The 25601-nt window shown below is 39.2% G+C and overlaps 1 protein-coding gene and 1 pseudogene across 3 annotated transcripts in view; both read left to right on the top strand.

Moving 5' to 3' along the window:
* WDR44 (WD repeat domain 44) overlaps positions 1 to 25601 on the top strand; it is a 95017-nt gene that overhangs the window by 6320 nt on the left and 63096 nt on the right. The window lies entirely within an intron of this gene.
* On the top strand, positions 20170 to 21124 carry LOC311615158 (large ribosomal subunit protein uL30-like; annotated as a pseudogene). Its single transcript has 2 exons — positions 20170 to 20333; positions 20531 to 21124. The product of its transcript is annotated as a large ribosomal subunit protein uL30-like (transcript).

Genomic DNA, 25601 nt, shown 5'->3' with positions numbered 1-25601 from the left:
TTCTGTTCTTGTGGTAATCTACTGCATAAAGTAGGGTAGATAAAATTTGATTTTTTAAAATGTTAAGAACCTATCTAGATTTAGGATATCAACAGTACACTGGTGATTCTACAGAACAGAAAATAATTTCCAGTTGTTGGTATTTAAGACTTATTTTGTAACATATACATTACACAGAACTCTTTTTCTCTTCAGTTCATTGTTTTAACTTGGACAAAGTCAGGTGAATTTGTCCCGGAAGCCCCTTGATGAGGCTTTTTTTCTTCTTATTATTCTCCGCCTGCAATTCTAGTAATTACTTCCTGGGGTAGTATGGGTGGAGGAAGTATGTGATCATGAGGGTGGTGGTGATGGATGGAGGTGAAAGTGGTGAAGGTAGCCCTACAGACTTTAGAGAGCACGTTATAAGGCTGCTCCCTGGGGCATGGGTAACTGAGAATGGCAAATCACACCATTTAGTGCTATTTTAGATATGTAGCTACACAGTGAATTAAATACCTTTCTGTAAGAGATTAATAATTAATAGCCCAAAGAAATACTTCAAACAAGATTTAAAGTAATAAAAACTGCAGGTGCTTTATGCTGTCTTTCTGATGTTTAACTGGAATTGATAATTAACTTGCATTTCTATTTTCTACCCAGAGTTAAGCTAATTTCTACCAACTTTCATAAGGTCTGTTCCCTTCTATTGATAGATGTTGGATATTATTCTGCTAACCAGCTAAACCTTTAATTGAATGCTTTCCTTACTCTTCAGAGCAGAGCCCTATTCATTTTCTTATTTCAAATTGAACAGTCTTTGTGTTAGTCTGTCATTTCATGATTCAAAATTGAGGAAAAAGCACGTAAGACACAATGTGGGCCTCATACCTGATGGCAACCCTAATGTTTTTCCCCAGTCAGTATACAAATTTATCTTGGTTACTATAGCTACCAGCCTATCAGTTATTCTTCTAGCTCTTTTGCCTTCTCTCAGATTACCATATAATCAGGTTCTGATACCGCTCTTCAGATCTTAGAATTTTATTACCAGCTGCAGCTGTCTGGCAATTTATAGTTTGGCATTCCATCAGGGTCAGTTGGTTTTAGGTCCACAAAACCTTTTTGTCTAGAAACATTTTAAATATACAGAATTTAACAAGGACACATGTAGGCAACAATTTCCTCATACTAATTTGCTCAGTTCCATTCTTTTTTTTTTTTTAATATATTTTATTGATTTTTTTACAGAGAGGAAGAGAGAGGGATAGAGAGCTAGAAACATCGATGAGAGAGAAACATCGATCAGCTGCCTCCTGCACATCCCCCTCTGGGGATGTGCCCGCAACCAATGTACATGCCTTTGACCTGAATCAAACCCAGGACCCTTTGGGCCGCAGGCAGATGCTCTATCCACTGAGCCAAACCGGTTTCAGCTGCTCAGTTCCATTCTTAGTCATTGTCTCAGATTCAATGGCTGCCCCTTTGTAATATCAAGGATAATAAATTTAAAGATTGGAGAGACCATTTAAGAAATATATGTGCAGATGTGATTTAGACTCCAGATCATCACTAACTACCTGAAGTGACTTAAAGCACCTTGATTCATCAGCAACCACCTAATAAATAATATGGCTTCTAACAAAAATTATTTCTGTAGGTTATAGAAAGAATGTTTGGCCTTCAGATTTATTCATTTGAATTTGGGAAAACTGTTTAGAAATTTAATAGAAATTTAATTTTATCTTTCTTTTGCAGCCTTTGAATAAACAGGAAAAGAAAAATAAAGACTGAATAGATATGTAGGTCTTTATTATAAGTCTTTCTATTTAATTAACAAATATATTTTTATCAAAACTTCAGAATTCATATAATTAAATTAGTTTTAAATTATGTGTTTAGTTGTCTAAGTCTATTGAAGAAATAAGATATATTAGTTTATATATCAGTGTTTGTGTTAGTGTTTGTTTTGGGTGCTCATGCTTGTTAATATTATATACTGTAGTAATAACTTGTAAATATGCCCGATTAGTCTCTTGTTTTAACTGAATTGGAGGTGGTTAATCTGTTAATAATTTAGTAGATGTCATTACTTATATTCTGACATAACAATAAGTAATGTTTTTTTAATCAGAAATTTAGTCTTAGGACATTGTGTGTGTTTTTCAAAAAGTGTTTATATTTCTGAATTAGAAGATTATGTGGTAAGCTTGTAACTTCATAAATGATTAAATTAAATTCTTGCCTTGAATTTGTATTGAAATTGTGATTTGAATGGTTTCATTGTAAGACTAGTGTATCCTATTCAAGACAGTGGTTAAATTCTGATATTGCCCCAATGAGAACTTTATTTTAATTGTGCAAATAGTCTTAAAAGCAAAAAAAAAAAAAAAAAAAAAAAAAAAAAATTACTTTTTCCACAGGGCCCTAATCCTTAAAATTTTTAAGAGGAAGCGAGGGTTGGGGGTGGGAGCAATAAAATGTTTTAAGAAAGGCCAAGAGTGAAGCATAAAATTTTTGGTAACTTAACAAAAATCTTTAACAATATTTTCAAGTAGGCAGCCTATAAACAGTCCAAGCCATACCTGTATAAGACCTACTTGACCACTACTAATCATAATAGATTATTCTAGTACCAACACATGGAACCAGGGACATTCTTATAAACCACAGGTCAAGCTTTCTAGAGAACCAATAAATAGAATGTAGAGCTTTATTCAAACTCACTTTCTTAGAAGCAGACATCCTGGTTACTAAGTAGGCAAAGAGAAGGGGTGAGAGTGCTCTTTCTGTCTTTGCTTTTGAATTGGAAACACTAGGGATGGATGACTTAATATCCATAGACCTCTTTTAAATTTGTTCCTGAAAGTTTTTATTTAAATTGAAAGACTGAGGAAATTATCTTTCTGGTTATTAGCAGTAGAATTAACAATTTGGATGTGTTTTTATTTTTTAAAATATATTTTTATTGATTTTTTTTTTTTTACAGAGAGGAAGGTAGAGGGATAGAGAGTTAGAAATATCGATGAGAGGCCGAGACCAGTTTGGCTCAATGGATAGAGCGTCGGCTTGGGGACTGAAGGGACCCGGGTTCGATTCCAGTCAAGGGCATGTACCTTGGTTGCGGGCATATCCCCAGTAGGGGGTGTGCAAGAGGCAGCTGATCGATGACTCTCTCTCATAGATGTTTCTAGCTTTCTATCTCTCTCCCTTCCTCTCTGTACAAAATCAATAATATATATACATATATATATATATATATATATATATATATATAAAGAAATATCGATGAGAGAGAGGGATAGAGAGTTAGAAACATCGACGAGAGAGAGACATTGATCAGCTGCTTCCTGCACATCCCCGCTGGGGATGTGCCCACAACCAAGGTACATGCCCTTGACCGGAATTGAACCTGGGACCTTTCAGTTCGCAGACCGACATTCTATCCACTGAGCCAAACCAGTTTCGGCTGGATGTGCTTTTAAAAGCTCTATTTTAAAATACGCTTATCTACCTATGTTAAATTGATATAGCAGATGGTTTGAACGTTTTCCCCAGCCCCATTTCCACCCCATTCACTTCCAGCTTTCTCCTTTCTATCTAATCAATGTCATTAGTACAGAAAGTTTCTAACATAACTTATTGTCCCTTACATCCGAGAAGTAACAGTGATGGTTTAAATCAGGAGCAGGGAGCCTTTTTTCTGCCAAGGGCCATTTGGATATTTATAACATCATTCATAGGCCATACAAAATTATCAACTTAAAAATTAGCCTGCTATATTTGATCAAATATTTAATTAACTCCTAATGCCTTGGGAGGGCCAGACTAAATGATTATACAGGCCTTATTCTGCCTGTGGTCTGGATATTCCCCACCCCTAGATTGAATACAATGGATAGGCCCGGCCAGTGTTGCCCAATAGTTGAGCATCAACCTATGAACCCAGAGGTCATGGTTTGATTCCTGGTCAGGACACATGCCAGGTTGCAAGCTCTATCTCCAGTAGGGGGCATGTAGTTGGCAGTTGATTGATAATTCTCTCTCATCATTAATGTTTCTATCTCTCGCCCTTCCTCTCTGAAATCAATAAAAACACATTTTTTTAAATCAACCAATCTATCAATAAATAAATATAATGTGTGGGTCTTTGGGAGAGCAAGGAAAAGATCCATTAAATTGGATATAGTGCATGCATTAAATAAGTGGGATTGGTTAGCATCACAGGTAAGGGTAGGTTATTCGGTTAGTGGAAGATAGATAAGCAGAATGAATAGGTAGCTTGATAAAACTAGAACCTTTGTGAGTGAAAGTGAGTAGGTTTGTCAATATTTGGAATTGGTGTTTTATTTTTATTGGATTGGCTTTAGAGATTAAGGCTAATGACTGAGTCTTTTTTCCTATAAGTGAACTTTACTATCCCTGTTTGTCCTAGGACATAGCTCTTGACTGTTGACTTTTAACCTTTGCCTTATTTCCCAGCATAGAGATGTCCACAGTTGATGTATAATAGTGACAAAGGGTTTCAGTGGCAGAAAAAAAGTTTAATTTGGCTATAGAAATGGTGCATAGGCAAGCAGGCTCTATGGTAGGGGTTTGGGAACCCTGTTCTTTCAAGAGCCATTTGAATATTTATAACATCATTCTCAGGTCATACAAAATTATCAACTTAAACTTAGCCTGCTATATTTGGTCAAACATTTAATTAACTCTCCCCTAATAGCTTGGCAGGGGCAAATGATTTCATGGGCCTTATACAGCCCACAGGCCAAACATTCCCCATCCCTGTCCTATGGCACCATCAGTTCCTATCGAAGTGAAGAGGGAGGAAATAGGGACTGAGGCAAGGACAGTAGTTTGGATTTATATTTATGGGACCTTTGTAACTTTGGGATATCCTGTACTCCCAGGATAATACTAAATGTTAACAGTTAAGCCTTGTATTAATCAATTTCACCCCAATAAATTTAATTTTAAAAAACAACAACAGTGAAACCTGTTGCCAGTTATCCTGCAGTCATATCAATTTCTTGTTACCAACTTTTCCCCCCAGTGATAAATGTGTTTGCAGTAAGAAAGATATTATAGTCCTACATGTTGTTACATGTAAAGAATAATGCCATAAAATAAAGTTGGGCTTTAGTTTCCAAAGTACTTTTACTCACATTACCTCTTCTGGTCATCCTGTAGTTCTGTTCTGAAGGACAATTTTTGTGACATAGGTAGAACAATTTTTCTAATTTTACAAATAAGAAAAGTTAGCTCAAGATGGATAAGGAACAGCCAGCAAAAGTAGGACTTAACTAATTATGGTTTTAAATGGACATGTAAATTAATGGAATGATGAGGCTAACTCTTCCACCATTTAGGAATATATAATTTACTGTTTAAAATAATGAAGCAAGATTCTTCTGTTCTTTCTAAGCTTTGACAGAATTCATTATGTTATGGTAGCTAGGTCAGAAAATAACCTTGCTACTGAAATCCCAGACACTGCTAACTGATTTTCCCCAAGGGAAAATCCCTCAAGAGGTAAGCCACTGCTGATTTGGGCTTCTGTGCCTCATCAAAAAGTCTTGATCACAGATATTTTTCTGTACTTGTTTTATAGATTGTTGTCAGTTGTTTACTTAGGCCACAGTATTTGGTGTTTCAGTTTTTTGGGATTTTTGGTATAACTCTGAATCATATTCTGGCTACAAGCCACTAATTGGAAACACAATGTTTCTCTTTTTTCTTCCCCTCAATAGTATTTTCTAGCAGCCACAATGAATGCATGTGGTAGTTATTAATATTTTCCACCTAATCAAACCTTTATTGGCTGTCTGATTAATAGGGAAAATGCATTTTTACTAGCTAGGCAATAGAAAAATTACATCAGTAATTACTCTTTAATATGTAAATAAGATTGAATAATCTTTTTTTATAATAAACAATAAATTTGGCCTACAGAATGTTTTATGTATGTAGGCATTCTAGGTAATTTGAGATTTTTCTAAACTATTTATCAAATATGCCTGGCCAGTGTGGCTCAGTTGAGTGTCTTCCCATATACCAGGAGGTCTGTGGTTCGATTCCCCATTAAGTTCCATGCCCAAGTTGCAGCCTCAATCCTTTGGGCTGGGCCGGGGAAGAAGGGGGAAGGAAGGGACAGGGGCGTGTAGGACGTAGCTGATTGATACTTCTCTCTCATCAATGTTTCTCTCTTTGAAATAAAACATTTAAAAATATATCGTCAAATCTTTAATACATATTTTATTAAAGAATGCAGAAGTAGAAATTCAAATACATAAAGCACATAAATAGAATTTATACAGTAAAGTGATTAATTTTGAATCTTATGAAACATTCCAATTTTCTATTATTCAATTCAGTCATTAGTTTAAAACTATCTTTCCCATCAAACCTTACACCAGATAACCGTAAAAAAATTTTTAATTTAAAAAACGAAATAAATGATTTGGTTTGATTTTTATTTCTCTGTCCATCTTTCTGCTGAGCAGTAAACTCAGAAAAAGAAAATAATAGAATTGGTTTATTTAAATGTTTTAAGAAATGGGTGTGACAGGTTCTTTAGAGCTCTAATTTTTACATAGGGTGGCCTATATAATGTTATTAGCATTTACTTTTAAAAATTAGTATAGCGTTGGATGTTTTACATGACTTAAAAAGTCATGGTAGCACATTAGCTTTTGTAATATTGGTTTTTAACTCAACTTGATTGTTTACTTTTGATAGTAAATTACAATGTGATTTAGTATGATTGCACTAATACTAACTTATAAAGACAGTCATATATTGAGTTGTCTGTTTCTGTTGCAATTTTTATAAGAATTGTTTTATTTTATTTATTTATTATTATTTTTTTTATTTTAAAAAGTATATTTTTATTTATCTCAGAAAAGAAGGGAGATGAAGAGGGAGATAGGAACATCAATAATGAGAAAGCATTGTTGATTGGCTGCCGCCTGCATGCCCCACACTGGGGATCAAGAGCATGTGCCCTTGACCGGAAATGAACCTAGGACCCTTCAGTCTACAGGCCAGAGTTCTATGCACTGTGCTAAACTGGCTAGGGCCATTTTATTTATTGTTGTTTTTTAAAACTAGTGGCCCAGTGCATGAAATTTGTGCACATTAAAAAGGGATTAATTAAATATTTTAATATTGCTATTTGCCCTTTCTCTAAAATAGAAGGGTCAGCAATGAAAGAAAATTAGTAAAATGTATATGAAAATCTTCTTTCAGTCAGAGTCTGGGGCACACTACGGGACCCAGAGTCAAGTCCCCGCCCACCCAGGTGTGCCTCAAAATTGCATGAGATTCAGATCTGGCCACACCCCCCACCCCATTTGGCTAGATCCAGACCCGGCCAGTCATACCCTTGTCAAGCCCTGCCAGGCGGGAGGCACAGCCTAAGGCCCCCTGGCCTGGTGCTGGGGTAGTGGGCATGGCCTTTAGGTCCCCCAGCCTGGGCCAGGGCAGGGGGCATGCCTTCAGGTCCCCCAGCCTGGCACCAGGAGGGTGGCGCAGGCTCAGGTACCCCATCAAGCCCAGCCCAGAAGGGGGCATGGCCTGAGGTTCCCCAGCCTGGCACTGCAGCAAGGGGACAGCCTAAGGTCCCTCGGCCCAGCACTGGGGCAGGGGTGCACCTTGAGATCCCCATCAAGCCCCACAGAGCGGAGGGCACGGTTTCAGGTCCCCTGGCCTAGCGCCGGGGCAAGAATGCAGCCTGAGGTCCCCCAGCCTGGTGCCAGGGTGGGGGGCATGGCCTGAGGTCCCCTGTCAAGCCTCACAGGGTGGGGGAGAGGGGGCACACAGCCACAGGTCCTTGCTGATTGCTTGTTAAGGCTCTTTAGGGGAATTTGACCTCCCCTGTGGGTGTAGCCATCTCGTGTAACAGAAATCCCGCCTCCGCTGTGGGCATAACCATTTTGTGTTACAGACACTTCCCCCTCGCCTCTGCTGTGGGCGCCACCATCTTTGTGGTGGAGTGATGGTCAATTTGCATATGCCCTCTTTATTATATAGGACTAGAGGCCCGGTGCACAAAATTCATGCACAGGGAAAGGGGGTTGTTTCTCAGCCCAGCCTGCACCCTCTCCAGACTGGGACCCTTCGAGGGATGTCCGACTGCCCGTTTAAGCCCGATCCCGGTAGGATCAGGCCTAAACGGGCAGTCAGACATCCCTCTCACAATCCAGGACTGCTGGCTCCCAACTGCTCGCCTGCCTGCCTTCCTGATTGCCCGTTACCATTTCTGCCTGCCAGCCTGATTGATGCTTAACAGCTCCCTTGCCAGCCTGTTTGCCCCCAACGTCCCTCCTCTGCAGGCCTGGTCACCCTCAACTTCTCTCCTCTGCCAGTCTGGTTACTCCTAACTGCCCTCCCCTGCAGGCCAAAGATGGGAGCAGCCATCTTTGACCACATGGGGGCAGCCATCTTGTGTGTTGGAGTGATAGTCAATCTGCGTATTACTCTTTTATTAAATAGGATTATTAGATACAATAGAGGCCTGGTGCATGGGTGGGGGCCAGCTGGTTTGCCCTGAAGGGTGTCCCGGATCAGGGTGGGGGTTCCCTTAGGGTGTGGGGTTCCCTGGGCTAGGAGCCTGTGGTGGTTTGAAGGCCAGCCACACACACCTGCCCCCCATGACTCAAGTGGAGGCTCTGGTATCTGGGATTTTATTTATCTTCTACAAATGAAACTTTGTAGCCTGGAGCGAAGCCAAGCCTCCTGCTTGCTCCATGATGGCAGCCATTTCTGTTGGAATTTATTTATCTTCTATAATTGAAACTTTGTAGCCTTAAGCAGAGGCCTGGGCCCTCCAGGGTGTGTGGAAAGCTTTGCTTCCTCCATCACCAGGGGCAACCCTAGCCTCCTGCTCTTTCCAGTTCCATGGCTGCCACCATTTCTGTTGGGATTTATCTTCTATAATTGAAACTTTATAGCCCAGAATGGAGGCCTAGGCCAGCCAGGGTGTGCGAAAAGCTTGGCTTCCTCCATTACTGGGGAAACCCAACCTTCCTTCTGCTCTCCGTGGCTGCAGCCATCTTGGTTGGGTTGATTTGCATACTTGCCCCTGATTGGATGGTGGGCGTGGCTTGTGGTGTGGCGGAGTGATGGTTAATTTGCATATTACTCTTTTGTTAGATAGGATATATTTTTACTGGCCCCAGAGAGGAAGGGAGAGGGAGAGAGAGGTAGAAACATCAATGATGAGAGAGAATCATTGATTGGCTGCCTCCTGTATACCCACTGGGGACCGAGACCAAAACCTGGGCATGTGCTCTGGTTCATAGGTAAATACTCCACTACTGAGCTCACCAGCCAGGCAGATTCCTTTTTTTTTTTTTTAATGAATTTTTTGAGGGAAAGAGAGAAACATCAGTTTTTTCTAATTTAAATTCTTTATTGTTTAAAGTATTACATGAGTCTCCTGTTTCCCCCATTGACCTTTCCCCGCCAACCGAGAAACATCAATTTATTGTTCCACCTATCTGTGCATTCATTGGTTGATTCCTGTATGTGCCCTGACCCAGAATCAAACCCACAATCCTGACACATTGGGAAGACACTTCAACCAACTGAGCTATCTTGCCAGGGCAGGATTCCTTTTTTTTTTTTTTTGATTGCCCTGTTAAAACATGCCATTTTAGGTTGTTCTAGGAAAATAAGATTGCCTAGCACTGTGTTTGGCAAACTGCAGCTCGCGAGCCACATGCTGCTCTTTTCCCCCTCTAGTGTGGCTCTTCCACAAAATACCACGGCCTGGGCGAGTCTGTTTTGAAGAAGTGACATTAGAAGAAGTTTAAGTTTAAAAAATTTGGCTCTCAAAAGAAATTTCAATCATTGTACTGTTGATATTTGGCTCTGTTGACTGATGAATTTGCTGACCACTGGCCTAGCACTTATTTTTCCTGTTCTTCCTAGAGTTTTCAGGTTCAGTTGGGATTGTCACTGTTGGTAGAACCCCAGCTTAAGTAGGGCTATGAGAATGGGTGATGTACTGTCACAAATTATTTGAGTTTTAAAGGCCAGCAGATGATTTCCTCTCAGATCTAATTTCTTTGAGTACTGTAGGTGCTGCTTGACCCCCCACCTTCTATGGGTGGTTTCTTCCCTTAGCATATAGTCTAGAAAACTTATGATTCTAACTAATAAAATTAGTATATGCATTTGCATTCCAATGAATAATACTGCATACCAAATTTTAAGAACGATGTACTTAGAGCAAGATTTTAAAAATAAAATAGTATCACCCTAGGCAGTTTGGATAGAGTGTTGGCCCGCAGACTGAAGGGTCCCACTTTCGATTCTGGTCAAGGGCACGTACCTTGGTTGCAGGTTCCCAGCGTCGTTCAGGAGGCAACCAATCGATGTGTCTCTCACATTGATATCTCTCTGTCTTTCCCTCTCCATTATACTTTCTCTAAAAAATGAATGGGAAAAAATCAAATAAAATAGTATTTGTTCTCCAAATTTGAACTGTTTTTATTTTTATTTTTTTGTAGGGTTTGGTTTGGTTTTGGTTTTTTTGTTTATCTGCCTGGTCTAAGTAGGGAGAAAATCTTCATGTCAGTGTTTTCTGAGCATGAGAACCCTTCTGATTCCTAATTAAGATTTAGCATTTTTGTGTTAGTCTTAGTTTGACACTAGATCTTCTTATTTCAGCTTGCTGGCCTTTAGAAAGCAAAACCATTTAATTACCTGCTTGCTTTAATGACTGGCTAAGGCTAAGTTATCTGCTCATATCCTGTTCACCTCAAGGGCCTTAGAATCTCAGCACCTTCTTTGTACAGGCAAGCTGTTCTTTGCTGTGTTTAATTCAGTTCCTTGAGGTGCTGCTTAAGCTTATGTTATTTTTATATTTTCCTGATGGCAAAGGTAAAAAGAAGGGGTTATAAACAAAATCGGGCCACGGGGTAATTCTCTGTTAAGCTCTTTGTAGTCACCTTCCTATAAGAAAAATGTTTCCCTAGTCACCAGATTTATTCTAGCTGACTCACTCTGTATTCCTTCCTTCCATATTCCCTCCTCTTTACCTCTTTTGGAGTCTTTCAAAAATTTTGCAACCTGACAAGAAGCTTCTACAGAGCCAGCCACCTTTCTTCCTCAGAGCCTTAAAAAAATTACTCTTACTAACAGAAAAATAAAGAAGACCTTGTTAGTTCATTTTTTTTCTGTGTGTTGTCCAATTGTTTTGGCATATTCTTTTTAACCAGTATAATGCGAAGTCAGGAGATGGAACTGTTAGTGTGAGATCACTCGATTTTATTTGTATAGTTCAGGAGGTAAGACTTTGAGTTCCTAGTTGTTGACTATGAACTAGATGTCAAATGTTAGATTTAGTCTCCCACTCCTTCCTCCCTATTCTCAGAAGGCTTACAGAGTGTGTTTGTTTGTTTTTTGTTTGTTTTTTGTTTGTTCTTTCAGATAGCTTCAGGTAAGAGATTAAAAAAAAAAACAACACACACACCAAGCCCAAAAGGGCTGAGTATCTGTCTATAGCTTACAGGTGACAAACTAGAGATAGGATCTGGCTCTTTAAAACCATAGAAATTCAGTCGTCTTTATAAAAATAGACTTAAGCACTTGCACCATAATTTTTAGTCCTGATTACCCTAAAGCTATAGCATCTGAGTGATGAAACTGAGTTTAAAATGGGCGCAGTGGTTGAGTGTCAACTTACGAACCAGTTGGGGTGCATACAGGAGGTAGCTGTTCATTGTTTCTCTCATCCATGTTTCTCTCTGTCTTCCTCTCTAAGAAAATCAATAAAAACGTGTTTTTTTAAAAAAATAATAATTTTGCTTAGAATTGACATCAAGCAAATTTGTTTATAGTTTGTAGCATCTACCTGCTTTCCAGTGTTGATTATTAGAGTGCTTTACTTATTGTCCTCTTCTATTCTCTATGATTCTTCAAAGGTTTTACATAGGGATTGAGCTCTGTAAATTCCCAGAGTATGCTGGGATATAATTTATCTGGCACAGGAGAACTGAACTCATGTAGATTAGCAAGGAACTTTTATCTCCTGAATGCTTTGGGATTCAGTTTCCTCATTCTTACACTTTGGTTTTCCCTGTATGGTTTGAGTATCAGTAATCTTGAATTGGAAGAAAAAGAAGTGAAGCAACATTTTACATTATACTATTTATTCACATATAAGCAGATCTACACTTTCTTTTTCTTGTTTCTGTTGTGAATATAAATTAAAGAAAATATTTTCTCTAGTAATTTTTAAAAATCCTAGCACATTCTGAGACCAGTCTTCCTGATGCTGTTTTGATAGATTTTTGCTGTTTTCCTTGGATATGTATCCATTTCATCCCTCTAATTCCTTTTGTGTTTTCATTTAAAATATTTCTTATGGCATGTCACCATGGAGATGCAGTCAACAAAATTCAGACCATGAGAAATTCTGCAAGATGAACAACCTAATGTGTTTGTTTGTTTGTTTGTTTGTTTGTTTGTTTGTTTGTTTAAGACTATTTTTAGAGCCGTTTTAGGTTCACAAAAAAAAAAAAAATTGAAAGGAATGTACAGAGACTTCTTATACACCCTCTTCCCCTCACACATGCATAGCCTCCCCCATTATTGACATTCCCCACCAGAATGGTACATTTGTTACACTTGATGAACCTAGCTAATATATTAGAGTCACCCAAAGTCCATAGTTTACCTTAGGGTTCACTCTTGGTGGTGTAATTCCATGGGTTCAGAGCCAGGGGTCCTCAAACTTTTTAAAGTGGGGGCCAGATCACGGTCCCTCAGAGAGCTGGAGGGCCGGACTATATGAACTACTAATTTCTATTGTAACACCTCGGCTGCGCTCACTGCCCCAAAAACCTGGCGGGCCGGATCAGACTCCTCTGCGGGCCGCATGTGGCCCGCGGGCCGTAGTTTGAAGATCCCTGGTTCAGACAAATATATAATGACATGTATCCATCATTATAGTATCATACAGAATAATTTCACTACCCTAAAAATCTTCTTCAAAATAAACATCCTAGTTCCTCAACACATGAACTGTAAGAAATAAAAGATCAAGGGGAACCTGTGAAAGAGACATATCAACTGGTGTGGACCTTATTTGAATATTGATTGAGATGAACCAACTGTAAACAAAAAAATTAAACAATTGGGAAAATGTTGACTGTGTATAATAGGAATTGTTAAATTTGATTATAGTACTGTGATTAAATCTTAAAGGAAAATATTTTTAGATATATACTGAAATTTTATGGGTAAAAATCAAATAATTTCTGGGATTTGCTTCAAAATAATCTGGCAGAGAAGTGGAGAGGTATTGATATTGACCATTATTGAGCATGGTCAGTATGTTGTACATGTGGGTTCATAATATTATTCTACTAATTTTGTATATGTTTGGACTAGCCATAATTAAAAGTCGGAAAACCACCCCAAAATATTTTTATGGTCATATATATTGTTATGGGCAGATTCAAGACTAAAAATCCAATCTCCTGATTCTAGTTCATGTTCTTTTATTATGTAGCTAAATTTACAACCCTTCTGCTTCCAGATGATGTCAACTTGCCCTTTCAGTCTTTGGAACCCCAAAGCCTTCCCTGGGAAATTTGTGGTGGTACTCTTAGATACTCAAGGCTTTAATAAATGGCCAGTTTCACCCATGTGAAACCATAAAGAGATATTAGAATTACTAGATTTACCCTACATGGGTTGTTATTAGAATCAGCAAAGTGACTTAGGTCCTAGTCCTAACTCTGCCTTTGATTTTAACATAAATCTAGGAGGTCAGGGATCACGTCTGCTTTGTTCACTACTTTACACCCAGTACCTACCCTACCACTGTGCTGGTACATGGTAAGCAGTAGGTAGATGTTAAATGAATGGATTCATTTAGCCTTTCTTGGCCTCATTTCTTCACATGTGAAATGAGATAGTTGGTCTAAATGATTCTTATGTTTCCTTCAACACTAAAAAATATTCTTTCCTGCTGACCGATTTTTTAAATCCTTTTAGGATTTTGAAAATAATTAGTGGATATCTTTAACGCTAGATAACATCAATACCGTTTCCCCGAAAATAAGACAGTGTCTTATATTAATTTTTCTCCCAAAGTAGCGCTAGGTCTTATTTTCAGGGGATGTCTCTTATCTTTCCATGCGCTAGGTCTTATTTTCAGAGGATGTCTTATTTTCGGGGAAACACGGTAGGTACCATGCTCACTTCTAACACCTGTGACAAAAACCCCACAGTTATACTGCATTCAAATCTCTTTTTTTTTTGCATCCAAATCTCTTAAAAATAGCCTACTGCTTTGCAATCTCTGTTGGATTGGTTTTGTTTCCAAAAAGTAAAGGAATACTATTCTCAATATTACTTTATTAGAGTGTCAAGTTTAGGAAATTCCAAAGTCAAACTAAGAGGATTAATAAAATGTTGTGTACCTGGTATATTGACTGCAGTATTATGTCAGTTTATAAAAGATTTGACATTTTGTGTCTTAATAAAGAAATTAAAAAAATACAAAATAACTCCAAAAAACAAATAATAAAATCCTCTGGGGAAATATTTTTAAATGTCAGGATCCCCAGAAAAATACAATGAATCAGAATATGTGAAGATGAAATCTGGCATTAAGGTTTGTGAATTACTTAAGTGGATTTATGAGGACTTAAAGGAGCAAAAAATTTAGAATTAACTAGAGCACTGACTTTCAAACTATTTCTAAATATTTGGAAACTTTTTACAAACCCAAATTAAAGCAAACAAATTAAGTATATATAAAAAAGATTTGATATTTGCTTCCTATGGAACCTTGGTGGGCAACTTTTGGGTAAATTGCATTTATTGTCATCAGATCCAAATCCCAGTGACTAAGCACCTGCCTTTGTGAGTAATGCTCTTATTATTCTGATATCATTTTGCCTCAGGTACCTAAAGTTCATCACTGGATCAGGTCAGAGTTTGTAGAAGAAAAATAATTCCTATATTGTCCTTCAAAATCACCAAAGCAATGTTTTGAAGCTATGTAGATTTTAAAATAATGAATGTTATGCAAATATTAAAATGCCTTGGTATTGAACACAAATTCCCTAGCCACAGAAGGAAAACTATAATTTAAAATGCTAAATAAATACGGACTGGAGAAAGCATATTTCACATTATTTTATATTCAAATATGAGTTTTCTTAAACTCATATAGTGACTGTGTGAAAATAATTATTTTTATAAAAATAGGATATAATGAATTGAAATATTCAATCTGTATTGAAAGCTACTGAAGTACAAATCCAAAAATAGCTTTTATTTTCAAAACCTGTGTGGAAACCACACTAAAAATTATTTTAGTATTTATAAGCATGTAGTGGTTTTTTGTTTTTTAAAAACCAATATTTGTTTAAAACCGACTTTATAAATTTTTATTATTGATTTGAGAGAGAGAGAGAGAGAGAGAGAGAAGCATTGGTTTGCTATTACACTTATTTATGCATTCATTGATTGATTTTTATATGTGCCCTGACCAGAGAAGGAATCCACAATCTTGGCATATCAGGACTACACTCTAACCAGCAGAACCAGGCCAGGGCTTAAAGCAGACTTTTGAAACTGTTTCAGAAATCGCTTATTTTTCATGTTTAAATTCAATAGTACCATTGATAGACATCATTTTTTCAATTTCCTAAACCATGCTGGAAAATAAAAGATTTATCGGTACTGTGTTTTTAATTATATTAATATGTAGAAAAAGTTTATATATTAGGGAATCAAGGAAGCCTTGCCATTTTTAAAATCCTCACCTGAGGACATACTTTCATTGATTTAAGAGAGAGAAAAAGGGAACGAGAGGAACCAAGACGACGGCATAGGTAAACACCTATACTTGCTGCCTCCCACAACCACATCAAAGTTACAACTAAAATACAGAACAACTATCATCCAGAACCATGGGAAAGCTGGCTAAGTGGAATTGCTACAACTAAAGATGTAAAGAAGACAGCACATTGAGACTGGAAGGAGGTGTGGAGGCGCTGGTCCGGCACCTGGGTGTGCCGCTTTTTTAATCGGGAGGGAGATAGCCTCTGCAGAGGCCATCTTGAGCAAGGAGTCCCAGCCCCACACCAGACCCCCAGCCCAGGATTTCAGAGCTGGGGAAAGAAGACCCTACGGGCAGTAAGAACTACAGACTGTAAAAACAAGTGTGGATTGGGGCTGAGTGGACACACAGGCTGCTAGAGACCCAGCTGCTGCTCTTAAAATGCCGGCACCCAGAACTGAATTTACAACCTCCTGCTTGCTCTGAGCTCCAGTGCCCAGCGAGGCTCTGGGGGACCCAGATAGATACGGGGAGAAACTGGACTATCTGGCATCTGGGCAAAAATGTAGGGGAGGCTTTCTTCCAGACGGAGGTGCTCACAGTGGTCATTGTTAGCGGTCATTGTTCCAGTGCTGGGACCTCTCCAGTGCAGGGATGACTAGCAGACATTTCTCTTCATTCTGCCCTGGAGATTCCCTGAGACCCCACCCACCCAATTTACAACCCCTTCCAAGCTGTGCACAGTGGCTTTTGCATATGAATGGCCTATTCTTTTTCAGCCTAAAACTGGTCAAACAAGCTGTAGCCTGGGTCAGGGAACCCCAAAACTATCAATAAAAGGCCCAAGGCTGGCACCAGTCTGCCTTTCTTCACAGCTGGGCCTTGTCTGGGCAATTCCAAACCCGATACAAAGAGGAGGAATCTGCAGATCTCTCTGTAGCTCCTTCTGGGTGGCCCCAGGCAGTGGCTGACTTTGCACCTCCTTGGAAACCCAAGAGCCAGTGTACCCAGTGGTCATTGTGAGATCATACCAGATTACAACTCTTCACATTCATAAGTAACACACTTAAAGGGCAGACTCAGTGAGCACCAAAGCCCCACTGAAGCAAGTCCTGCCCTATAAGGGTAACTCCTGTACAGCAACTCTCCCACTGTAGTTGCAGCTGGTCCCTACAGTCAATTGGCCTGGAGGTTAATTTCTCCCAGTGATACCAACAGCAATCAAGGCTCAATTACAACAAGACTGTGCACTCAGCCCACAAAGAGGTGCACCAAGAGTGTCCACCTCAGGTGATTGGGGAAGCTAAGCCACTGGGCCCTATTGGACACTTACTATACAAGGCCACTCTATTAACTCAAGGAGACTTAGCAGCTCCCAATACATAGAAACAAACACAGGGAAGCAGTCAAAATGCAGAGACGATGAAACATGTCACAAATGAAAGAAGTGAAAGAAAGCAAACTACTGGATATAGAGTCAAAACCACAGTTATAAAGTTACTCAAGAATCTTCTAGAAACCTCTGAGGAACTTAGTGAGACCTTCAAGGATCTTAGAATGCCAAAATAAGAAAAGGACCAGTCATAAATTAAGCATACACTGACTGAAATAAAGAATAATATACAGGGATTCAAAGTAGACTAGAGGATCCCAAGAATCAAGTCAATGATTTGAAATATGAGGAAGCAAAAAATACCTAACCAGAAGAGCAAATAGAATCCAAAAATATGAAGATAGTATAAGGAGTGTCTGGAACAGCTTCAAGTGTACCAACATCTGAATTATGGGGGTGCCAGAAGAAGAGAGAAAGCAAGATATTGAAAACCTATTTGAAGAAATAATGACAAAACTTCCCCAACCAACTGAGCCACACCTGCTGGGGCACAGGATTAGCTAGCCCTTTAAAGAACTCTTACCTTTTGCAACAGCATGGATGGACCTGGAAAGTATTATGCTGAGCAAAATAAGCCAGACAGAGAAATATAATTATCACATGATCTCACTCACATGTGGGATCTAGTGAACCAAATAAACTGATGATAAAAAATAGACCCAGAATCACAGAAGCATGAACAGACTGTTGAACCTCAGGGGTAAGGCAGGGGAAAGTGGGTAGGAAGAGACCAACCAATGAACTTGTATGCATATATGCATAACCCATGGACACAAACAATGGGGTGGTGAGGGCCTGGGGGAGAACCTATGTAATACTTTCAACAATAAAGATTTAAATAAATAAATAAATAAATAAATATTAAACTGTAAGAAGCACATTTATTGTTTAAACTTTTTGTTTATCAGATACTTAAATGTCTCAGAATATTCTTAAAGTATTCTATATGATAAAATGTTTGAAATGGAAAAATGAACGTTTGAAGTTCTTATTTTGGTTTGTTAGGTTTTATTTAAAGCACGATGAAGTAAGTCTGGCCCATGGACCATATAAGACCCATGAAATCATTTGGTCTGGCCCTGCCAAGCCATTAGGGGAGAGTTAATTAAATGTTTGACCAAATATATAGCAGGCTAATTTTTAAGTTGACAACTTTGTATGGCCTGCGAATGAGGTTCTAAATACCCAAATGGCCCTTGGCAGATAAAAAGGCCCCGCCCCTGATTTATAGTAAGGAATACCACCAGTACTTAAAGCTAATTTCTCACTTGTGTGGTATGTACTAAAAGTTGTTTTAAGTAGGCATTTGGACTTTTTCATGGGAAAATTACTTTAACATGTGAAAAGGAAGAACTTAATTGCTCAATTTAGTATCTACAAAATATTTTGAAGGAATATTCTTCTAGTTAACTAGATGTATCAAATCATTACTGAACATTTATGAGAGAGAGAGGGAGGGAGATATAATGTCCATATTTTTAGGGGAAATCAGAGGGCATAAAATTTAGGTCATTAATTATGGTATAAATTACATATTCATTCCAAACTAATCAAGGGTCTTAAAATTAAATTTTCTAAAGTTACAGGAACTGTAAAAAGCCTTGCCTATGGGTTTTGCAGCTAGTTGGTTGGAAAGCCAAAAATAGAACTTAATTTTCTGGACCTGTGATCTTCTGTCCCCAAACTTGAACATGAATAGAGTCATACACCACTTACCTACAGGATATGTTCTGAGAAATTCGTTGTCAGGCAACTGTATCATTGTGGGAACATCATAGAATACACTTACACAATTCTAGATGGTATAGCCTATTACAGATCTAGGCTGTATGGTATAGCCTATTGCTCCTAGGCTACAAGCCGATATGACATGCCATTGTACAAAACAACATAACATTAAATCAAATAGAAGAGAAAATGATGCAATCAAGAGATGCGGTAATAAACACAACATGTAATAGGTTGATGCCAGCATAATAAGGCATACTGTTTTGCAGCAAACTTTTTTTTTTTTACAAGTAGAAAGAGTATACTCTTAAAACAATGATAAAATTATAGTATAACTACCATATACCAGTAATATAGTTATTTATTCTCATTACCAAGGAATATGTACTATACATAATTGTATGTGCTCTGCTTTTATATGACTGGCAGTGTAGTACGTTTGTTTACACCAGCATCATCACAAATGTGAGTAATGCAATGTGCTAGGTAGGACTTTATGATAGGAAATCTTCAGCTCTGTTATCTTACTAGAGGCCCAGTGCACAAAATTTGTGCACAGGGGGTGGGACCCCTCAGCTCAGCCTTCACTGTCTCCAATCTGGGACCCCTTGGGGAATGTCCAACTGCCGGTTTAGGCACAATCCTGGACCGCTGGCTCCTAATCGCTCACCTGCCTGCCTGACTACCTGGTCATTCCTAAACTGCCCCCCCCTCCCGCCAGCCTGATTGCCCCTCACTGCCCTTGTATGCTGTCCTGATCACCCCCAACTGTCCCCTGCCTGCTGGCATGGTCGCCCCTAACTGGCCCCTCCTGGCCTGTTTGCCCCCAACTGCCCCCCTGCTGGCCTGGTTGCTCCCAACTGCCCCCTCCCCCCACCAACCTGGTCGCCCCACGCAGCCTGCTTCTTCAGTCATTTGGTCGTTCCTCACTAACCCCCCTGCCAGCCTGGTCGTAGGCAGCCATCTTGTGAAGGCATGAGAGTTGCTTTGTCTATTACCTCATTATAAGGAACATTGGTGGAAACATAGTTATGAAGTGCATAAATGTAGTTTTCTTTAGGCAACACTGAATAATATAATGTTACCTCTACTTTGAAGTTAGATACTATTACAGACTATAACAGATTTACAAAGAGGAGTTGAGGGATTGTGTAGGGATACCTAGAATTTTTGATAGCTCTACTTATTTGGCTGCAACTTCTTTGGTAATAATGATCCTCTGATACAATTGGAAATAAGTAATCACTTAAGCTGCTTTCCAGCTGGAACCATGGAGGGTGCAGAAGAGAAGAAGGTTCCTCCTGTGCCAGAAACCCTCAAGAAAAAGCGAATGAATTTCACAGAGCTGAAGATCAAGCACCTGAGAAAGAAGTTTTCCCAAAAGATGCATCAAAAAGCAAGAAGAGCCGAAAATGGTTTGGCTCAGTGGATAGAGCATCGGCCTGCGGACTGGAAGGTCCCAGGTTCGATTCCGGTTAAGGGCATTTACCTTGGTTTCGGGCACATCCCCAGTAGGGGGTGTGCAGGAGGCAGCTGATCAATGATTCTCTCTCATTGATGTTTCTAACTCTCTATCCCTCTCTGAAAAATCAATAAAATATATTTTTTTAAAAGGCAAGAAGGAAGCTCATGTATGAAAAAGCTAAGCACTATCACAAGGAATACAGGCAGATATAAAGAAAGGAGATTTAAATGGCTAGGATGGCAAGAGAAGCTGGCAACTTCTATGTATCTGCTGAACCCAAATTAGCATTTGTCATCAGGATTAGAAGTATCAGTGGTGTGAGCCCAAAGGTCCGTCAAGTGCTGCAGCTTTTTTGCTTTTGCCAGATCTTCAGCGGCACCTTTGTTAAGCTCATCAAGGCTTCAATTAACAAGCTGAGGATTTTGGAGCCATATATTGCATGGGGTTACACAAACCTGAAGTCAGTAAATGAATTAATCTACAAGGCAAAGTCAACAAAAAACAAATTGCCCTGACAGATAACTGATTGCTCGATCTCTTGGTAAATATGGCATCATCGCATGGAAGATCTAATTCATGAGATCTACACTGTTGGAAAGCACTTCAAAGAAGTAAACAACTTCCTGTGGCCCTTCAAGATGTCTTCTCCATGAGGTAGGATGAAGAAAAAGACCACACGCATTTTGTAGAAGGTGGATATGCTGGTAACAGGGAAGACCAGAACAATAGACTTATTAGAAGAATGAACTAAGGTATCTACCATGGTTATTTTTGTAATTTGGTCAGTTAATAAACTGAGTCCTTTAAAATGGAAAAAAAAAAAAAAGTAATTACAAACTATCCTCTGGGGAAAAATAAATAAGTGCTATAAAGTCCACAATAAAATAATGTACAAATTTTCTCATGGGGAAATCCTCACTCAGAATCTTTGGATTCTTTACCATGCAATTCAATTTTTATTTTTGTTTTTGTTTTCTTAGAAAGGAAATATATTTTAAAATATTTTATTGAATTTATTGGGTTACATTGGTTAATTAAATAGGTTTCAAGTATATAGTTCCATAATACATTATCTATATGTTGTATTGTGTGTTCACCACCCACAGTCTAGTCTCCTTTGCAATTCCATTTTTAAAAACCTGGTTTCCTAACTCAGTGCAGATCAGAAGCAAAAATTAGAAATGGAGGGGGGTGCAAAGCTTAAAAGTGGGTGCTTGGCCAGTTGTAAGAAGTGACCACAAATAGAGGAAGAAGATGCAAAACACAGACACTCCAAGTTTAGTAGCCTAGGGTCCTGTAGTGTGAAGACAAGTCCCCTGCACCTTAGGGCCCCTGGAGGTCATTAGAATATTAAAATATAGTGTAGTATTTGAGCATGATAATTCTGGGTCAATAATAAAGGGGCCATTTTGTATCCTCTTTTTAAGTAGAAAGTATTTTCAAGAGGGAAAAAATACTGAATAGCAAGGGTTAGCCTATAATGTACTTATTTACAACCTGCCTTTGAAATTTGGAATTTAAAATATGTTAAGAAGTTTGGCACACAAAGAGAAGTTTCATTTCTGGACATTTTATTTATGGAATATTTTATTTTATTTCATAGTAGTGCCAAATCAATTAGGCATTAATTGTAGTTGTTAAAGAAGATCAGGATTCAGAGCCTTTGACTTAATTAGTTGAGTCCAACCCAAGCAGCACTAATTGCCTTTATTTTGGTGCTCATTCATAGCAGCACTTAAAATCTTAATATAGAAATACCCTCGGTTTGTCACATCCGCAATGACCAGGACACTTGACTGTTCACCAGGCTACGCACATAGCAGGTGAATGGGCTGAACTGATGATGTTTTTTTTGGGGGGGGGGGGAAGAGAGAGGGAGAGGGAGGGAGGGAGAGAGACACGGGGCAGATCAGCAGTGGCGTGGCAATGGCTGCTGATGAGGCCAGGGGGGAGAAGCAGGGTAATCAGCCAAGCCTCTCCAGCAGCCTGGGAGCCTGCTGATCAGCCCTGCCTCTATGATCAGGCCCAGAGATGCTGACTGGCATAGAAACTGACCAATCAGAACAAAATCTGGCTCAACCATGAGGAGCCAATGGCTGCCTAGGAGGCGGAGCTTTTGACTGACTGGCATAGAAACCGATCAATCAGAACCAAATTGTCTGGCAGAGGAAGGCAGTTGGAGCAATCAGACCTGAAGAGGAGGGCAGTCAGGGGCAAGATCAGACCAGCAGGGGAGGACCATTGGGGGCAAGATCAAGCTGGCAGTTAGGGGCAATCACGCCTGCAGGGAAGGGCATTTGGTGGCGAGATCCGACTGGCAGGGGAGGGCAGTTGGGGGCAACCAGGCCCACAAGGGAGGGCAGTTGGTGGGGACCAAGCCTGCAGGGGCGGGCAGTTGGGGGGAGGACCAGGCTTGCAGGGGAGGGCAGTTGGGGGCGAGGTTAGTCCGGCAGGGGAGGGAACTTGGCCATGAGGTCAGGCCAGCAGGGGAGGGCAGTTGGGGGCGAACAGGCCAATAGGGGAGCAGTTAGGTGTTAATCAGGCCGGCAGGGGAGCAGGCAGAAGCAGTTAGGGGCAATTAGGCAGGCAGGCAAGCAGTTAGGAGCCAGCAGTCCCGGATTGTGAGAGGGATCTCTGACTGCTGGTTTAGGCCCAATCCCACAGGGGTCCCAGATTGGAGAGTTTGCAGGCTGTGCTGAGGGACACACACACACCGTGCACAAATTTCATGCACTAGGCCTCTAGTATTTTAATAACCATCTTTTAATACCTTGAAAGGAAGCAATTTTGCAAGGTTTTTGGAAGAGTGAGTGCTAGAGTCAGACTGCTTAGGGTCAAATTCTGGCCCTAATATTTACTAGCAGTACAATTTAAATTACTTAATCTGACCCATGCCTCGGTTTTTCGTTGTGTAAAATAGCAAAGGTAATATAACTATCTCAGGAAAGTTGTAAGGACTAAAGCTAAAGCAAGTCAAGTCTTAGCACAGTTTTTGAAACCTTGCTTTATACAAGGACCCTATTAGGAATGCTTCCTGTGGGAATACTAAATAATGATTTACTGTTTCTTACTGTGAAGTGAATTGTTCTTTTCTCATCTTTGCACATGATACAAATCATTTTTGCCAAATTTTAATGTTATGAACATGCTTTTACTTTTTAGTTGATGCTAATGCTCTATAAGTGGATCAAAAATATCTCACAACAGAATTCTGCTCTTATAGACTACCCTGTTAGAGACAATTTTAGGCTTATTTAGACTAGAAGAAGTATAGAAGTCTGAAGTGTTTTACCTACCTAACAAGTGCTTAACCTTTCAGTAACATTTAAAATATATTTTGAACATGAGTGTCTTTGTAATTAATTTTTTGTTAATGACCTCAACAAATGCAAGCAGGATCCCATACATCAGCTCAATATAATCTGTTTTGTTTGTTCGTTGTTGTTGTTGTTTTTCATTTTCTCTGTTAAGTGGGCTGGAGCTTGACAGGTTTTCGGGTATCTTTTCTGTGTTCCAGAAATTGACCTCAGACTCCCCACTACTGACAGACTGCCAAAGTGACTTGGAGAAACTTAGTGAAGTTCATCATTTGAGTTTCAATGGAGCAATTCAAAGCTGCTGAAGAAACTACTATTATGTGTGCCCCATGTATTCTCTCAATCCTTGTAGTATTCCTGTGAAGCAGGTGGTTTTACTCCCTTTTACAGAGGAGAAGACTGAGGCCTGGAGAAATTAATTTGGTCAAGATCTCACATAGGGTAAATGGTAGAAACAATATTCAATAAGTTAATCTGTTCAAAAACCCATGCTCTTTTCACTGTGTCCTCTTGTCTCTCAAAAGGAAGTACAGTGGGCCCTAACCAGTTTAACTCAGTGGATAGAGTGTCGGCCTGCGGACTGAAGGGTCCCAGTTTTGATTCCGGTCAAGGGCATATACCTTGGTTGCGGACACATCCCCAGTAGGGGGTATGCAAGAGGCAACTGATCGATGTTTCTAAACTATCTATCCCTTCCCCTTCCTCTCTGTAAAAATCAATATTATATATGTATATGGAAGTACAGTAGAACCTCGGTTCTCAAACTTATTTTATTCTGGAAGTCTGTTCAAGAACCAAATTATTGTTTCCCATTAGAAGTAATGTGAATTGAATTAATCTGTTCTAGACGCCCAAATGATTCCTTGTTTTAGCCTTTTAAAAAAAATATTTATTTCAGAGAGGTGAGAGGGAGAAAGAGATAGAAACATCAATGATGAGAGAGAATCATTGATCATCTGCCTCCTGCACATCCCCTCCTGGGGCTCAAGCCCACAACCCAAGCATGTGCCCTTGACTAGAATTGAACCTGGGACCCTTCAGTCCACAGGTCAACACTCTATCCACTGAGCCAATCTAGCTAGGGTCAGCCTTTCTTATATACAGTACATGTCTAATGTACTATTTAATCTATAAATAAACACTTTAAAAACAAAAAGGACATGAAATGTAAATGAAAATTTAGTAAGAAAAAAATACATTAAATTTTTTTAAAAAATTAAAATTTAATAATAATCAGCAGCAGAAGCATTAAAAAACGAAAATATTCACAGCACACTTTCCTGGGATGTTAACAGCACAATATTTAGTGGTAAACTGACTCAGACTCTCCTTTGTTGCCCAGACACGGGACTGTGCATACAAGTATCAGCATAAAAGGGTTGTCAGGTTGAGAGGCGAATTGTTCAAGATGGGAGATGTTCGAGAACTGAGGTTTGACTGTAATTGCTCTTTGTAGTTTGTACACAGCCATATGTAAAGCCCCACCAGAAGCAATCTAGAATATTTCTATGTGTGTCAACAATTGGCCGATAACTTAGATCCTATGAATCAACAGCCAAAAAGTGCTCTTTATGGAACCAGTTACATACAGACGATAAATGTGGCTCCCTATTCTGTTTATTTGTTTTTGTTTGTTTAGAGAGGCATCAAAAAATTTGGTCAGATTTTTCAAAATAAGGGATATGGAGAAGGCAGATTTTTTTTCTTCCCGTTTCTACTTTACATGGGGCTTAAGTTTTTTTAAATTTTATTTCCTCTTACCTCTGTGCCTCTATAGCAGGTGAATTTCCCCCCATATTGGCATTTAGAATATGTGCCACATGGATATTTGAGCCCCCTTCAAGATTTTTGTTTTTCCTATTTTTGTTGTTTTTTTCGTTGTACTTGTATTATTGTAGCTATCCTTTGTGT

The sequence above is a fragment of the Pipistrellus hanaki genome (genome assembly GCF_964339955.1).
Source record: "Pipistrellus hanaki genome assembly, chromosome: X".
NCBI classification, from domain to species: domain Eukaryota; kingdom Metazoa; phylum Chordata; class Mammalia; order Chiroptera; family Vespertilionidae; genus Pipistrellus; species Pipistrellus hanaki.
The sequence above is the reverse complement of the archived record's forward strand: the minus strand, read 5'-3'. Positions and strand labels throughout refer to the sequence as shown.